General features: G+C 42.7%; 1 protein-coding gene across 1 annotated transcript in view; it reads right to left on the bottom strand.

Annotated features, from left to right (window-relative positions):
- TMEM200A (transmembrane protein 200A) overlaps positions 1-12,170 on the bottom strand; it is a 60,936-nt gene extending 48,766 nt beyond the window's left edge. The window contains exon 1 of the mRNA XM_040553697.1: positions 11,990-12,170. The gene's annotated coding sequence lies outside the window, so the exon portion shown is untranslated. The remainder of the gene's footprint in view (positions 1-11,989) is intronic.
- Between the last annotated feature and the right edge of the window lie 2,760 nt (positions 12,171-14,930).

The raw sequence follows: 14,930 nt of genomic DNA, 5'->3' as shown, positions 1-14,930 counted from the left end.
TTAATTCCCTGAGCACTTCCTTCTCTGATGTAGGAAGAAAAAAAAAAAAAAAGGAAGAAGAAGAAGTGAAGCAAAGGGTGAGAGGCTGGATCTCCTATGATATAAATAAGGAGAGGACAGAGCATTGTAGGGACACAGAAAACCTAAAGAGTTTAAAGGACTATTCCAGAGAGGAACTAAGTCACCTGTTATCAAACGTTTCATGTAACATCATGCTAACAAGATTCTTACATGTTGTAATACACGCACATGTCTTGTCTATATATATAAAATACTGAGGTGGTTTGGATTCACATCATAAAACAGGGCCACAGCATGAAGACCGGCACTGTTCAAAATCTTTATTAGTGACATGGACAGTGAGATTGAGTGCACTCTCAGCAAGTCTGCCAATGACACCAAGCTGTGTGGTGCGGTCCACATGCTGGAGGGAAGGGATGCCATCCAGAGGGACCTGGACAGGCTTGAGAGGTGGGCCTGCGCAAACCTCATGGAGTTCGACAAGGCCAAGTGCAAGGTTCTGCATCTCGGCTGGGGCAATCCCAAGCACAAATACAGGCTGGGCAGAGAATGGATTGAAAGCAGCTTTGAGGAGAAGGACCTTGGGGGTGTTGGTTGATGAGAAGCTTAATATGAGCCGGCCAGGTGTGCCTGCAGCCCACAAAGCCAAATGTATCCTGGGCTGCATCAAAAGCAGCATGGCCAGCAGGTCAAGGGAGGTGATTCTCCCCCTCTGCTCTGCTCTCATGAGACCCTACCTGGAGCACTGCATTCAGCTCTGGGGCCCCCAGCACAAGAAGGACATGGGCATATTCGAATGAGTCCAGGCCATGAGGATGATCAAGGGGCTGGCGCACCTCTCCTGTGAAGACAGGCTGAAGGAGTTGGGGCTGTTCAGTCTGGAGAAGAGAAGGTTCCAGGGAGACCTTATAGCGGCCTTCCAGTGCCTAAAGGGGGCCTACAGGAAAACTGGGGAGGGACTCTTTGTCAGGTTGTGTAGTGATAGGACAAGGAGTAATGGCTTTAAACTAAAAGAGGGTAGGTTTAGATAAGATATTTCAAAGAAGTCCTTCACTCAGAGGGTATTGAGGCACTGGCACAGATTGCCCCGAGAAGCTGTGGATGTCCCATCCCTGGAAGCGTTCAAGGCCAGGTTGGATGGGGCTTTGAGCAGCCTGGTCTAGTGGAATGTGTCACTGCCGATGGCAGGTGGGGTTGGAACTAGAGGTTAGTCTTTAAGGTCCCTTCCAACCCAAACCATTCCGTGATTCTATGATTCTATGAGGATGCTTCTACTGGTATCCTTTGGAGCACACTACAAAGCATGGCCTGGAAAATCTCTATACGACACAAATTTAGTACCTGATTTTTATTTTTACTTCTATTTTTTAACAAAAAGAGGAGAAACAGTTCCCTAAACCCCCCGTTCTCCTCACAAGACAATATACATATGGAAAAGGCAGGTTTGCTTGAGGAAAACGGAAATTACTGTCAGATCCACCAGAAAAGCCACAGAAGATTCAGAGACATTTAAATTATGCAATACTGGTTTGACTACAGGCATGCTTTTTTTCATGCTCCCTGTTCATGAACTATTCAGACAGAATAGAGATTTGCTGCACTATAACTACGTTGGTCAGTCTCAGTTAAAACAAACAAAACCCACACTGAGAAGGAGCAATAAAAAAAAAGTTTGACAATAAAGTACCATAAAAACTAAAACACAAGCCAAATACAAAATGATTAACACAAGCCATTCATCAGCTCCAATTTTGTCATTCTCCCAAAGTCATGACATGAAGTCATATAATCTTTTGGGTTTTGATGAAATCCAGGATAGGCTCTTTGGCTGTTTTTCAGACCTCTGCTGTGGCTCATATTTTCTGTTTTTACAGTTTGATCATAATGACTGATAGTTCTTCTGAAAAATCTGTGTAAAGCAAGTCATACTCAGCAAGGTTCATCCTCTAACTTTTGCATACAAAGAGCTTATTTAATTGTGGCCACGTCTTTACATGTGAGGTATGTGAAAGTGATTTTATATGTTTTTTAAACAATTTCTGTTGTTTTGACCAAATCTCAATTTATTTATTTTTTTCCCCAGGAAAAACTTACTGCATCCAAAACAGTAAGAAATGTATAAAGTAGGATCAGTAGGCATTTTCTGTCTCATTCATCTCATTTGTGTTCCTCTCTGAGAATATAATTTCCTATCACAATGGGATTTTAAGCACAGGAATCATAGAAATCTGCCCAGTACCTCAACTTCAAGTTTCAGGTGATGACATGCTCAAAAATCTCAACTTTTGGAAACAAATTGCCTCAAGATCTTTAATAAAAATCTAAAAAAATCTCAACCTATTGTTCTTGTTAACAATCCCTGCAAATACTGCTTCCTCCTGTATCTTCCACATCACAAACCAACATACATGGGCTGCAGTTTGACTGGAAAATAACCCCAGAACACACTGTCCATAGACTATCACCAAGTACATCACAGTCTGAAAGGCAGAAGTATGACCAAAAGGAGGACAAGAAGCTGTATACACATGCATGCAACCACAGTAAGAACAGTCTTTCACAATGCAGTGTGCTTGTTGCTAGAGGTTTTAAGTTGAGAATTTGCAGAGTTCAGAAGCCACAAACAATTGGAGAATAGTAGGCACAAAAGCAGACCAGACACCTTTTCTGGGGCTCTTTTATTGCTTTATGTCAAAATCTTTGCTGTCACTGCTGAAGTCGTGAATGTTACCATCTCTGTCTTCTAAATGATAACCATGGCAAATACCAACACCTGGCCTCATCAATGGATTTAATGAAAGATGGGAAAGAAAGAGTTGAATGATGAATGCCAGATGTATTTTTAGTCACACAACATGGGAAGACCCACTTCTTTTACTTCCAGTTATTCAGATAAGAGAGAAGTCTCCCTGCTACTTAAGACATTATTGGCAAAAATGTGGGCTTGCCCCCAGAAAATAATTAATGTCCATGGTTGCTGCTATAGTACTGAACTATCTCCCTCTCCATCTGCATTCTGTCCCCATACCATCATTATATTCACAGTACTGCAGCAGTCAAAGAACGAACTGTGTTTGAGTACATCTTTTTTTTTCTTTTTCTTTCTTTTTTTTTTTTTTTTAAGTAAGGCAAAGAAAGTGTAACAAACTGTCAGAACTTTCTGGCTAGCACACAGCTAATGAATGGGGGCAACTGAATCAAATCCATGCAGTCCAGAACAGCACAGCAACCAAATTATTAATATAAAACAATGGATGAATCTGCACAACAAGCATTAACCAGACCTCCAAGCACTACATCTAAACTAAAAAAAAATAATAATAAAAAAAAGCCCCTAAGTACCAGAAGGGTTTCAAAAGTCACATGTTCCTGGAACACGGGTATTCCCAAACAAAGTCTCACTGTCGAAGGGCAACAAGGGCAACATCCTCAAATAATTCCAGAGCAAATGACTCATCAGAAAAATCTTCCAAACCAAACTCTCCATAACATCAGCACACTCTCTCCAAGGGTCATCTCTACTTCAGGCTGTTTTTACTGATCTCTCTCTCTCTCTCTCAGTCTCTCTCTGTCCACTGATTTCATAGTTTGTTGTATTGGAGCTCCTTTTTGTTTTCCTTTTCTTCCCCCGTTTTCCCCAGAAGATGCTTCTTTAACTGGAAAGGAACAATTACTGGATTAGGAAAGAAAGCTTGGAACTAAACTCCTCTGAAGTCCAACTCTTCAACCACAAGGTTTAATAAAAGCATGCTTAATCTGAGGTTGATGTTGATACTGACGTCTCAAAGAATATCAGGCAACGTGTTAGGCCTACTTCCAAAGCACTTGACGTTCAGGGATGAAAATAACCTCCTCAACTCAAACCTGAAAACCATGCAGGACAAGCCTTATTCAAAACTAAGCTTTGTCTAGTAACAATTAGAATAATCTATGCAAGAGTGAAAGAGGTTTTTCTGGGACTAGGTCTAAAACCTGTGAGAAAGGACTGCAGAAACCATTTCCAGGTGCTTCCTTTGGACTTTGCCTTCCTGAACACAGGTTAAATACCTAATGTCATGTACACTGATAAAAATGGCCATAAAAACAAAGGTTAAGTATTCTCAAAATTCTTTAGAGAAGGCAAGAAAAACAATGAACTTCATATGTCACAAAGTCATGTCACAATGCACAGTAATAAAGCATTTGTATGTTATGAAGGCAGTGTAAGAATACACCGGTAAAAATATCTATAAAATGTTAACAGAAAGTTACACTACTCCACCTGGTTGCAGCCTCTCATAGGCTAATTCTGACTCTGATAATCGTACTTCTTTTACAAGAATTATATAATCTATACCATGGCATCTAATCATAATCTCCACATTTCACGAGAAAAAAAAATCTGAATAAAAAAAAATCACAGTATTAAGAACTAAGATGAAAAAGAAACATAGTCTTAGCTATAACCTATTTTCCGTTACCATTTCAACCCTACAGCCAAGAGGACAATGAAAAAATACAGACTGGAGTGCTGCAAAACACAGCATTGCCTGTTCTTAACCTCTAAATGTTTCTGTGTATAATTTCATTGGTATGTGTGTTGTTTGTAAACTTGGATTGGAAAACAGTGACTTGCATCTTTCTAATATCACACAGCCTATTGAACTATTTTCCAGCAGCATACATAGGACTTTGCAGATATTCAACCATGGTCACCAGTTAATGAGGCCATGTCCTAGGAGAATAAAATTGAGTTAGAAAAAGAATGGAAATAAATTCAGCACAGGAGTCTACAAAGTAATTTGGAAATAAATTTCTTCCTGGCAAAGAGCAAAGCAAGCGCTTTGTACCGGCCATAAGAAGGGTTTGGGGAAAGCATTTTGGCATTGAATTATCATGAATTGACTCTACAGCTCTAGAAGTTTGTGAATTGTATTAACAACCAAGCCATTGGCTTGGCTATTATGCCCAAAGAGAGTCTGTTAGGCCTCTGGAAGCCATTATTATTAATACTTTGCCAGTCATTTTTTTACCAGGTTATTATTACAATGCTGATAATTGTGACATTAAGGAACTGTCAGCTGGAGATTTATTTTGTGTGTAAATCTGAACTTGTTCAGTAAAATTCTTGTAATACATTTGGAAGTCTGGTGCCCCAGTATGTTCCACCAATTCCACATATTTTGTATATCTAAGCATAATGCAAATAACCAGACCACTCTAGTTGGTATCATGGCTAGAGAACAGGTTTTTGCCTCAGTAGCTTACTATTATAGACATACTGAACACATATTGGAAAGGAAAATCTGTGCAAGTATGGCAGCTAAGTACTCACTTGAATAAATGCCATTTAATTATCCGACATTTTGAAGGCAGTCCCCATTGTGCTTATAATGCTCGCTAGTCTTCTATAAGACAGTGACATTACGTAGATCTGCATGGTGGCAACTTTTGGGTTCAAGGTATTAGTCTGATTATAAAAACAACAGCTCACCTAACTTGCAGGTACTTCAAAATGCAGTAAAGTGCCCCACTTAGTAGTTTCTATCTTGGTAAACATGCTATACTCCACAGCTCCCTTTCTTTTTATATCTACGTTTGAACAGATTTGCTTATAGTATAGCTTCTCTAAGAGCTGTTTAATGTCATTTTTGCAGACTGGTGTGTTTTGATACACAATAAAGACAAAATAAATCATCTAAAATGCAGCTTAGGGAGACAATAATTATTCTCTTTATTTTCCAGTTCATTTTACAAAGTCAAAAGATGGGAATGCATCATAAAGGAAGCACCACCATGTTTTAAACATTCTATTTATAATGAGAGCCTATTTCAGTCTACATTACTGAATGTAGCATCATTCACCTTTAAATATGCAGCTTATTATAGCTCATTTTTTCTGCCTTCGTATTTTTTTTAATTTATATTTTGTCACTCATTTTGGTTTTTTTTTTTACTATTATTTTATATTACCTTCTTTTTCCCCTCCTTCCCACACCACCTGCTTTATTCTTCATTCTTTTCTTCTCTCTTACCTGTCATATAACTTCTCCTTCCTACAGAAATATAGTCAGACCTCAGGTGAAACAAGTCAACTGTTAAATACACAATCACTTATAGCAATAAGTACACACTTGCTGAATCTCACACACCACATCAGGTTTATTCAGTTGACTTTGAACAACCCTACTGTGACATCCATGTCTCCAGGACAACATGGTTCCTTGGTGCATCTCTTATTCTGAGTTCAGCAGGTTGCCCGACACATACACTACATATGTCTAGCACAAGATGCTGCAAAAGCGAGAAGCTACAGCAGACAAGTTGTGTACACCTTGACTGCTCCAAGGAACAATTCCTTAGGAAAGCACATTTGCTGCAGCAGAATGCTGACCCAACACACGGCACTGATCTCATCCATCTTCATGAAGTAGTACATTAAACGTACATCTCACTACAGTGTCAACACATGCCGAATTTCAGATTTGAGCAAGAGAAAAAGATCGATTGTGTCTGTGCATATATCCATGCAGTTACATGAGGAATGTACTGAAAATTTTCAGTAACAGGATCAAGTCAATGACTAGGCTAGTATATGATTCCTTGACAATCCTGCCAACCCATACGAAAAGCAGGAACTACCAATATTCTTCATTATGAGTTTTCCAATACACAGAAAAATGATATAAAATCCGAATAACTCTATAAGAGTTATTCATTTACCTGTAGTTTCTCACACTGAATCACAACAAATTATAAATAGATGTTTTTCAGTAATGGTGTATGAAAATTGAATAACTGGACCTTTTTTTTTTTAATATATAACAACATATCTTTTTGTGTATGTTTTGTATTTTAGTATGTGATATGCCTTTGTTACTTTGAATTACACAAATGAGAGAAAAAATGCCAGTGCTTTAAGCTGCAAATTACACATGCAACTAGATTGATGGGCAAGTTATGGTACAAGTAACGTCACTTTTTTTATTCAATACATAGCAAAATATAAGTGATAAAATTAATTAGTTTGTTCAAAATTTGTTCTTCAACAATAGGCAGCTGATTACAGATAAGTGGAGCCATTTATTCAGACTCACTCAGATGGAAAATGTGGGGAAAAAAATCAAATTCTATTACTGTTATCACTGTCACATCAAATTCAGTAGAACAAGTGAAGTTTTTTAATTGCCTCCTAATTAATCTGCTCTGATGGTGGTTTAAGTTCACAAAAATCAAAATGACTTCTGAAATTCCCCCCTTTATTGGAAGAAAGTAGTCATTTTAAAGCTCTAAAAAGCTTGTTTTGATTTCATATACACTCCCTGAGTTAGAGCTACAGATCCCAGAACATCACAGGCATCAAAGTGGATACCTCTCCTACTGTAAGTTAAAGAATTACGTGCCACTAAAGAATTGCTAGGACTCATAGGCTATTAGTGCCCAACAGTATCAACCCTTCATTGAAAATGTTCTTCCCATGTTACAGCTAGAGTGAATTATAGAAATATGCAGTTTCAACGTCCTCACATTGTAACACTTTTTAGTGATGGCTTTTAAAATAGTAGCACCGGGATGCTCAGTCTTTGTGAAATAAAGAAAAAAAAAAAAGTCATCAGAAGATATTTTTCTCTTCTCCTGTAGTTCTTTGTCTTTAAACTAGTTGCAGTGAGAAGTAACTTACCCTATATTTCACATCACTTGTGATTTTTAAAATCTGTTTGGTTAGGGCATGTATCTGAAGTTAAAAGGATCAAATCTTAGTTTCTGTGATTCAGTAAGAGGTTCATCATTTAAGTGGGATAGACATAAGCAATGTAGAAAAAGATACAGTTTGTTTCCTCTTAAATTAATTGGAGGAAAATGGTCACATGTCCAACAAAAAGAACAATTGACTACAGTTCCAATGGGATAGAAATAATAGTGACAAGTTGATATAAATGGACACAAGAAAGGAAGTCTTACAGTCCTCATTACAATTCTTGGAGGCTGTGCACAAAAAGGTACTTCATGGCTTTATTTTCCCCAAGTCCGTTCTGGTACTATCTTTCCTGAAATCTCTGCTGGATGATTACACCTCACTGACAAAGATCCTCAGGTGTCCAGTTTTGGTCAGGTGGCTCTGCGCCTCTCTAGCACACTTCTTTAGGTACAATAACCTTTCCCAACATGAAACAGGGAAACACAGAGACAAAGACTTTGAGGAAATAAATCCTTCCTTCTCATGTATTCTGCCCATTCAATAATTTTCAAAAAGACCCCAATACTTTGTAATATTTCTGTCACCAAAAGATCAAAATAAGAATATTGAGTGATACAAACATTCTGTCACTGCTGCAGATAAAAAGTTACAAATAGCTCTTTGTTACAGGATATCCATCTTATTTATAGCTTGCTGTACAAATAAATAAATAAATAAATAGAAATTAAAAAAAAAAAAAACTTGATTTTTAAGGGAAAGCATGAAGTTAAAAAACAAAAAAGATGAAGTTTAAAATTATTGATCCTGTAATAAAGTTCTGGTAGGAGAATGTAATTGCATTTATACTATAAGAGATCAGTATAATCTGAATATTGCAGCACTATGTTCAGCCATCAGTTCCACCTGATCTGCTCCCAACAAGATTCACTTACTTGGGTAGGGGCTACAGATACACTGCAGGTACTGAATTGTGTCATGTGGAAATGGTTGGTGGTGGAATAGAGTAATGACCTCTTGCTATACGGTCAGATCGCAGTCCCAGGAGGGAAGTTTACAACAATGCTTATTCTCACAAACTCCACAAAATGCAGGCACTCAGGAGCTAGTAAAACTAGTGTGTAGGATAACAGCTGTGCAAAACATCTGTTCAGCAATTTCATTCACTGACATTGTCAGCATTTCACCTTTCCATGCAATCTACAGTCCACTTAATAAAAACCTAATTACCCTGAGATTGTGTGGGTGATGTATTAGTCAGTAAGGGAGAAAAGCACAAACTTTTCCTTACTCCATTCTTATTTTAAAATGAAAGCACCACGTCAAGTATCATCTGCAAATTCCTTTATTTCCTCTTGGACTTGGAAGGTATAGACACCTCTTTATTTTAAAACGTGTATGAACCTTCTAAGAAGATTTCCAGTTCTTAAGCTATCAATCACAATCTTTGAGGAATGTAAAGGCAGTCATCCAGCTGGCAGCACAGGAAGCAACACAAAGATCCTGCTGGTAAGTAGGCACCAAGAAGAACCTCCCTAAATCCTCATAGCAATGTCATAGCTGGAATGTCTTCCCACATCCGTCAGATCGCAGCTTCAGAAATCTCAACTACAACGTTTTTTCAAGTCCTTCTAAAGGCTTTGTAGAACTGTAATATAAACATTATCTAACGGGATATTCTACCCGGCCTTCAGCTGTCTTTGTACAAGTGGTAAGGCTCTCTTTTAGACCCTGTTTGCCTGTCTCATGCCAAGCATCTGAAATGCCTTAGAGTGTGGCTAAACTGGGACAAGATGCCCATGTTTTCACGAGTGATTCCTAGTTTAGTTGTCTTTGCACATTGGAAAGTGATTTGCTCTTTTCCCTTTGTTCCAGTACCAGGAGATCAAACACCCATAGACTAAAAGTAATTGATCTGTTTACAAAGCATTATGGCACCAGGTCAAATGGAGACATCATCACTGCCTAGGAAATCAAGCTCTTATTTCCACTACATCTCTACTACTATCATAGACTATCAAGACTGCTAGCATTCTTCTGTAAAAAAAAATAGGAAGCTCTTCATGACGGCAACACTTAGGTTTCATATTTTTTATATCATACCTCTGTCTGGTTTCAATAATTCTGCTGGGAGTTTTCACTGATTTTCAGCATTTTGAATTTTTGGCTCCTAAAACATACCGAACAAGCTATGAGAAGCAGTAGTCTCCTCCTGCTGTTCCATACATGTATTCTACTTCTTAACTCGTTTTCACTTTTCATTTCCCCTTTTTGTTCACAGAGAGGTATGAGTCGGTCAGGAACATAGAACCCACAGGATGTGGCTGATGTGAATACTTGTGTACGGCACAGGTATTTTGTGTCATATGCCCAGAGCTCACGGAAATGGAAGGGGAACACACCGAGAAACACAGCTTGGTTAAGGAAGGGTCCAGTAACACAGCTAAGCCAGCAAACAAGTTTCACTGAAGTTACTGCACCTACTGCAATGAACTCACACCACAGATGGAGGTCGGCACTGCTTACCTGCTGAAGGTTCAACATACATTTCAGTGCTTTGTCAGAGCAGGGCTTGCTTAGTCCGTACTTTACAGGATTAAATTCAGACAGCCCACCTTTTATAATCTGATTAAAGAGCTTCCATAAAGATGAATTCTGGTCCAATTCCAGCGAGGTTGTATTGGGCAAAAATGTTTCTATACATGGAATAAAATAATTGTAGTGTGCTGAACTCTCACATCATTATTCCTTTTCCAACTTTCATTTGGGTCATTGTCGCAATCCAACAAAGGAGCAACAAATAAAACATGTTTCTATGCCAACAAAATAAGAATTATATATGATTTTATTTTCCAAATTGCTATTTATCTACCACATATCTTTTTCCACGAGGGTGCTTTTTTTTTTTTCTTTTCTCTCCTGTGCTCAGAACAAAAATCTAATTGCACCTCATGTCTCAAATTGCTAAAAATTGTCTTATAATTACCTTCTAACAAGTATTTTGCTACAAGTATATTTATTGGTATCATGAGAAGCACATTAAAATGTTCCAAACTCAAAAGACCCTTTGACTTCATTATTAAAATAATTCAAGTTACATTCAACAGAAACCAAATTTTGTGTTTAAAGTGCTTTTTTTTCCCTACTTTTTACAAAGCAGTACAGAAACAACAAAAGGAAAAAATACACTCTTTCTTTCTATCTGGGCACTTCTCTGGTTTCCATCACATATATTGGAAGTACCGTCTAGTTAAAGAAAAACAACCGGAGAGTTGCCAGCGTACTGATCCAGAAACGGGGTGAGCCAGAACACACAAAACCTTTGGTGCTATAATTTCATGGAGCAATAAATAAATAAATAAATAAATAATAAAAATAAAAAATAATAAATAAATAAATAAATAAATGAATGAATAAATCTCTGTCCTAACAGCATCATAAAGTGGAGGTCCGCTATGTGACTACAGGTTATGTTTTGCAGCTCATCTTACACAAAACGATGCTTTAGAGGAATACTTTGGCCAGTTTTCTTTATCATAACCTGCATAAAACAAGACTGGCAGTGGTTAATGACAATAAGGTACCCCTCCTGCGGTCCCTGCCCCGCCGGACAGGGCACTGACGCTGACCCAGGGACACAGCGGGGAGGGCAGGGAGGCACCGGGGGAGGCTGCGGGGCACCGGGGGAGGCTGCTCCGTGCTTCTACCCTCGGGGAGCCCGGGGAGGACCCGCTCAAGCAGCGAGCCGGGTCTGCGTGCGAGGGAGGAGGGCATCCCCCTCGCCGTTCCCATCTGGCTCCCATCCTCCCAGACAATCCGCACACCACCACCATCTTTCCTCAAACAAAGCCGACCGAGCCCCGAACTTGGGTGGTGATGAAGGCAACGGGGAAACTTCCCGGGGCAGGAGGGGGCGAAACCGGGAGGCAGCTGCGGGGCCGGGGCCGGAGCCGGGCCGGGGGGCGATGGCAGCGCGGAAAGTCCTCGGGAGCCGAGACTAGACAAAAGAGGGTGTAGCAGCTGCACGGAGAGAGGCAGCTCCAACACGCCAACTGGCTCCGCTCGGGAGGCACAAAGTCTATTTCTGGGAGGGGAAAAAATAAAAAGAAAGAAAGAAAAGCCCCCCTCCGTCCCTCTCCCCACCCTGCCAACCGCCCCAAAGCCGAGCGGGGCTGCCCGCGGCTCGTCCCCAGCCCGCTCCCCGAGAGGGTCCGCGGCTGTGGGGCGAGGGAGAGGGGGTGTCAAGCTCCGGGGTGCCCGGCAGCCCCCCCAGCCCGGCGCCCCTCCGCTTACCTGCGGGGAGGAGCGGGGTCTCACGGCGGGGAGAGCTGCGGGGCTGCTCCGGGGAGGCGGCGGCTGGCTCAGGGGGCGACCGGGCTCCCCGAGCTCCCCGAGCCCGGCCCCGGCGCCGCCGCCATCCTCGGCGAGACTCGGGCGGGGGCCGGCAGGCGGCGGGGCCGGGGCGGTCACTGCCGGCCGGGGGAGGACGCCCGGCGCCCGGGGGCTGCGCGCCCCCCCGCCGCTGCCACCGCAGGGCCAGCCGGAGGCGGCCTCCCCCTGCCCGCCCCGCGGCGACGGGCGGGTGCCATAGCAGCGGGGCCGCGGCCACCCCGGCGGGGGGGAGGGCGTGGGCGGGCGGCGGCTCCCGGGCTGCAAAAAAGGGGGAAAAAAAAGGGAAAAAAAATAAAAATAAAAAAAAACTTTGCCCGCTCCGCTGCGAGGTGCCCGGGCGCCGCCCCCGCCGCAAAGTTTCACTCGGCGAGCTGCCGGCTGTGGGCACGGTTCCCTAGGGACGGCGCCCCCAGCCCCATCGCCCGCTGCTCCCCGCGGGATGCGGCCGGAGGAGGAGGAGGAAGAAGCGGGCGGGCACCAGGGAGTCTGAGGCGGGACGGGGCAGGGAAGTTTCCCCTGTCCCCGGGGAAAAGCGCGGCCCCCCGGCGCTCGGTGCCCGGTGCCGGTGCTGTCCCCGGTGCCCTGTGCCCGGTGCCGGTGCCGGTGCTGTCCCCGGTGCCCTGTGCCCGGTGCCGGTGCTGTCCCCGGTGCCTCCCCGCGCCGCTCTGCCGCCGGCCCCGCCGGGCGGGCGCTTTGTAGGGAGCCCGGTCCCGCCCCGGCAGGCTGCGGAGCCCCGGGGCCGGGAAGGAGGAGCCGGCGGGCGGGGAGCGGCGCCCGGCTCCGCCGGGGGCTGTGAGGGCTGTGGGGGCACGGGGGGCTCGGCGATGGGGCAGGACACCCGGCCGACCCCGTGTGAGAGCCAGGCGGGAGCACGGAGTGATTCACCCGGGTGGGTTTTGCCTCAGAGACAATGACACTTTTATGATTCAGCCTTATTTTTCTTCTCTCATTCAATTTTTTTTTCGCTTATTTTGGGGTTTTGTGGCTGCCCGCCCACGCCTCGTGTCCAGCCAGGGCTGGCACTGTTTAGGTACCTGCTGCTTGCACCTTTCAGTCGAGCCAAGTAAAATCAGATGGGCTTGGGAGAGAGGGAGACTCCTGCCTGCATGGGAGCTCCCCACGTTTGTAAGTCGGACATGTCTTTTGGGGAGAAAAAATTGCGCTTCTTTGGAGTTGGTAGCTGCTTTTATTTGATTTTCAAAAATTGACTGGACTTCGAAGTTACCATCACCTTTTCTTACCATTATTTTACCTAGCACTTCTCCTGAAAAGACAGAAAGCTGTTGAGCTTGGCATCGTCATACCTAAATTTACTTCAGGCAGCACTCTCATGGAGATGGGTAGTGACCTAGGAGCTTCCATCCACCCTGCAACAAGCTCTCAACTCTTATGTGTATGCATTTTATTTATTGTGTTGTACAGTGCAGAGCATTCGTCAGTTCTCAGACTTCACTTTATGACTACACTCCTGCCTGAGGCTGCAGTGGCTTCCACACTGAATATAGCCTCAGTTACCACCTTGCCCTAGCAAGAAGACATTCATGCCACCAGCTCTGGACTAGCAAAGAGAAGAGAAACACAGAAACATGTTTAGAAGTTGGAAATGTTGTGTTTCCAGCTTTCAGCATGTATTGATTCAAGGGGGAAAGAATTGCTTTCAAGTGTCAGATTTATACCTGTTCATTGGGGTGCTACCAGATTAGTAATTTGTTTTGTCCATCATATTGAGTGTATCTGATGCCAGCTAGTGAGAAGACAGTCTACAGACATATGTGTGCTCAGGCTCTCTGAGACCCTGCTGTGCATCACTGGGAGTGAAGAAAAGGAAGATGTTTGTGTACACCAAATCCCTTTCATAGTCAATGTCTCTGCATATAAAAATTCAGAAATTTTCTCTAGAATTTATGGAAAATGTCACTGTGAAAGAGATGTGGAAACTTTACCCTCCTGTGCTGCCTGTAGCTCATGAAACATGAATGATGTGAACCAGCATCAGTTTCACCACAGCTCATGTACTCATCCTGGAAAGATGGGGGCTTGTAGCACTGCAAGGAAAGTGATCTGGTCACTCCTCGGTAATAATCTCTGTTTGTTTCCCCTCCAACACCAGACAAGGTACAGTATCACCGCATCTTTATTTATATTTTCCTGCTGTAAGATACTTCTCAGATACCTCATGTCCTTTTGGAAGTGCTGGCATTTAAATCCTCAGATGAGTTATGCCCTCAACGGGCCTCCCCCCTTAAAAAAGAGTTCAGAGACAGTGTGGTTGTGAGGACAGAACGAAGGGGCTGGGAGATTCATTTTAGTAGTGCTGCTAGGTGGGAAGCATCTCTGGATTAGACAAACTTCCCCTTGCATTTGCAGTATGTGCATAAAACCTACTTTTACACTAAACCGCAGGGTTATTGTTTTATTACATGACCCATAAGTCATATGTATGAAAATAGGACAATCATGATTTTTAAATGAAGGCAGCATGTTTTGTGTGAGCTTCCTGCTGATGTTAGTACAGCAAGAGCTGCCCATCCTCGTGACAGACATCAGGGAGAAGTATCTTACAGGCAGATGACATACGGCTTTGCTTCTTACCTGGGTTGTTTCGATTCTTTTAAAATTGTATTAGTGTACTCTTAAAGAGAGGTAGTACTTGTTCCTGCTTACAACAGTTTAATACTGATCTGACGACCATTGATTTAAGGGATTTACTCCTGATCTGCAATGGAAAAGACGGCAGAGAATAAGATCCTGAGGCTCTTAAAATCTGTCATCTGCAAATCTCTGGATACTAAGCCACTGTCAATACCAATATTCCAGGCTTTAAAAGTCAACACTGATATTG

Source organism: Cygnus olor, chromosome 3 (assembly GCF_009769625.2).
Source record: "Cygnus olor isolate bCygOlo1 chromosome 3, bCygOlo1.pri.v2, whole genome shotgun sequence".
In the NCBI taxonomy this organism is placed as follows: Eukaryota; Metazoa; Chordata; class Aves; order Anseriformes; family Anatidae; genus Cygnus; species Cygnus olor.
Note: the sequence above shows the minus strand (reverse complement) of the source record. Positions and strands in the feature narration are given on the sequence as shown.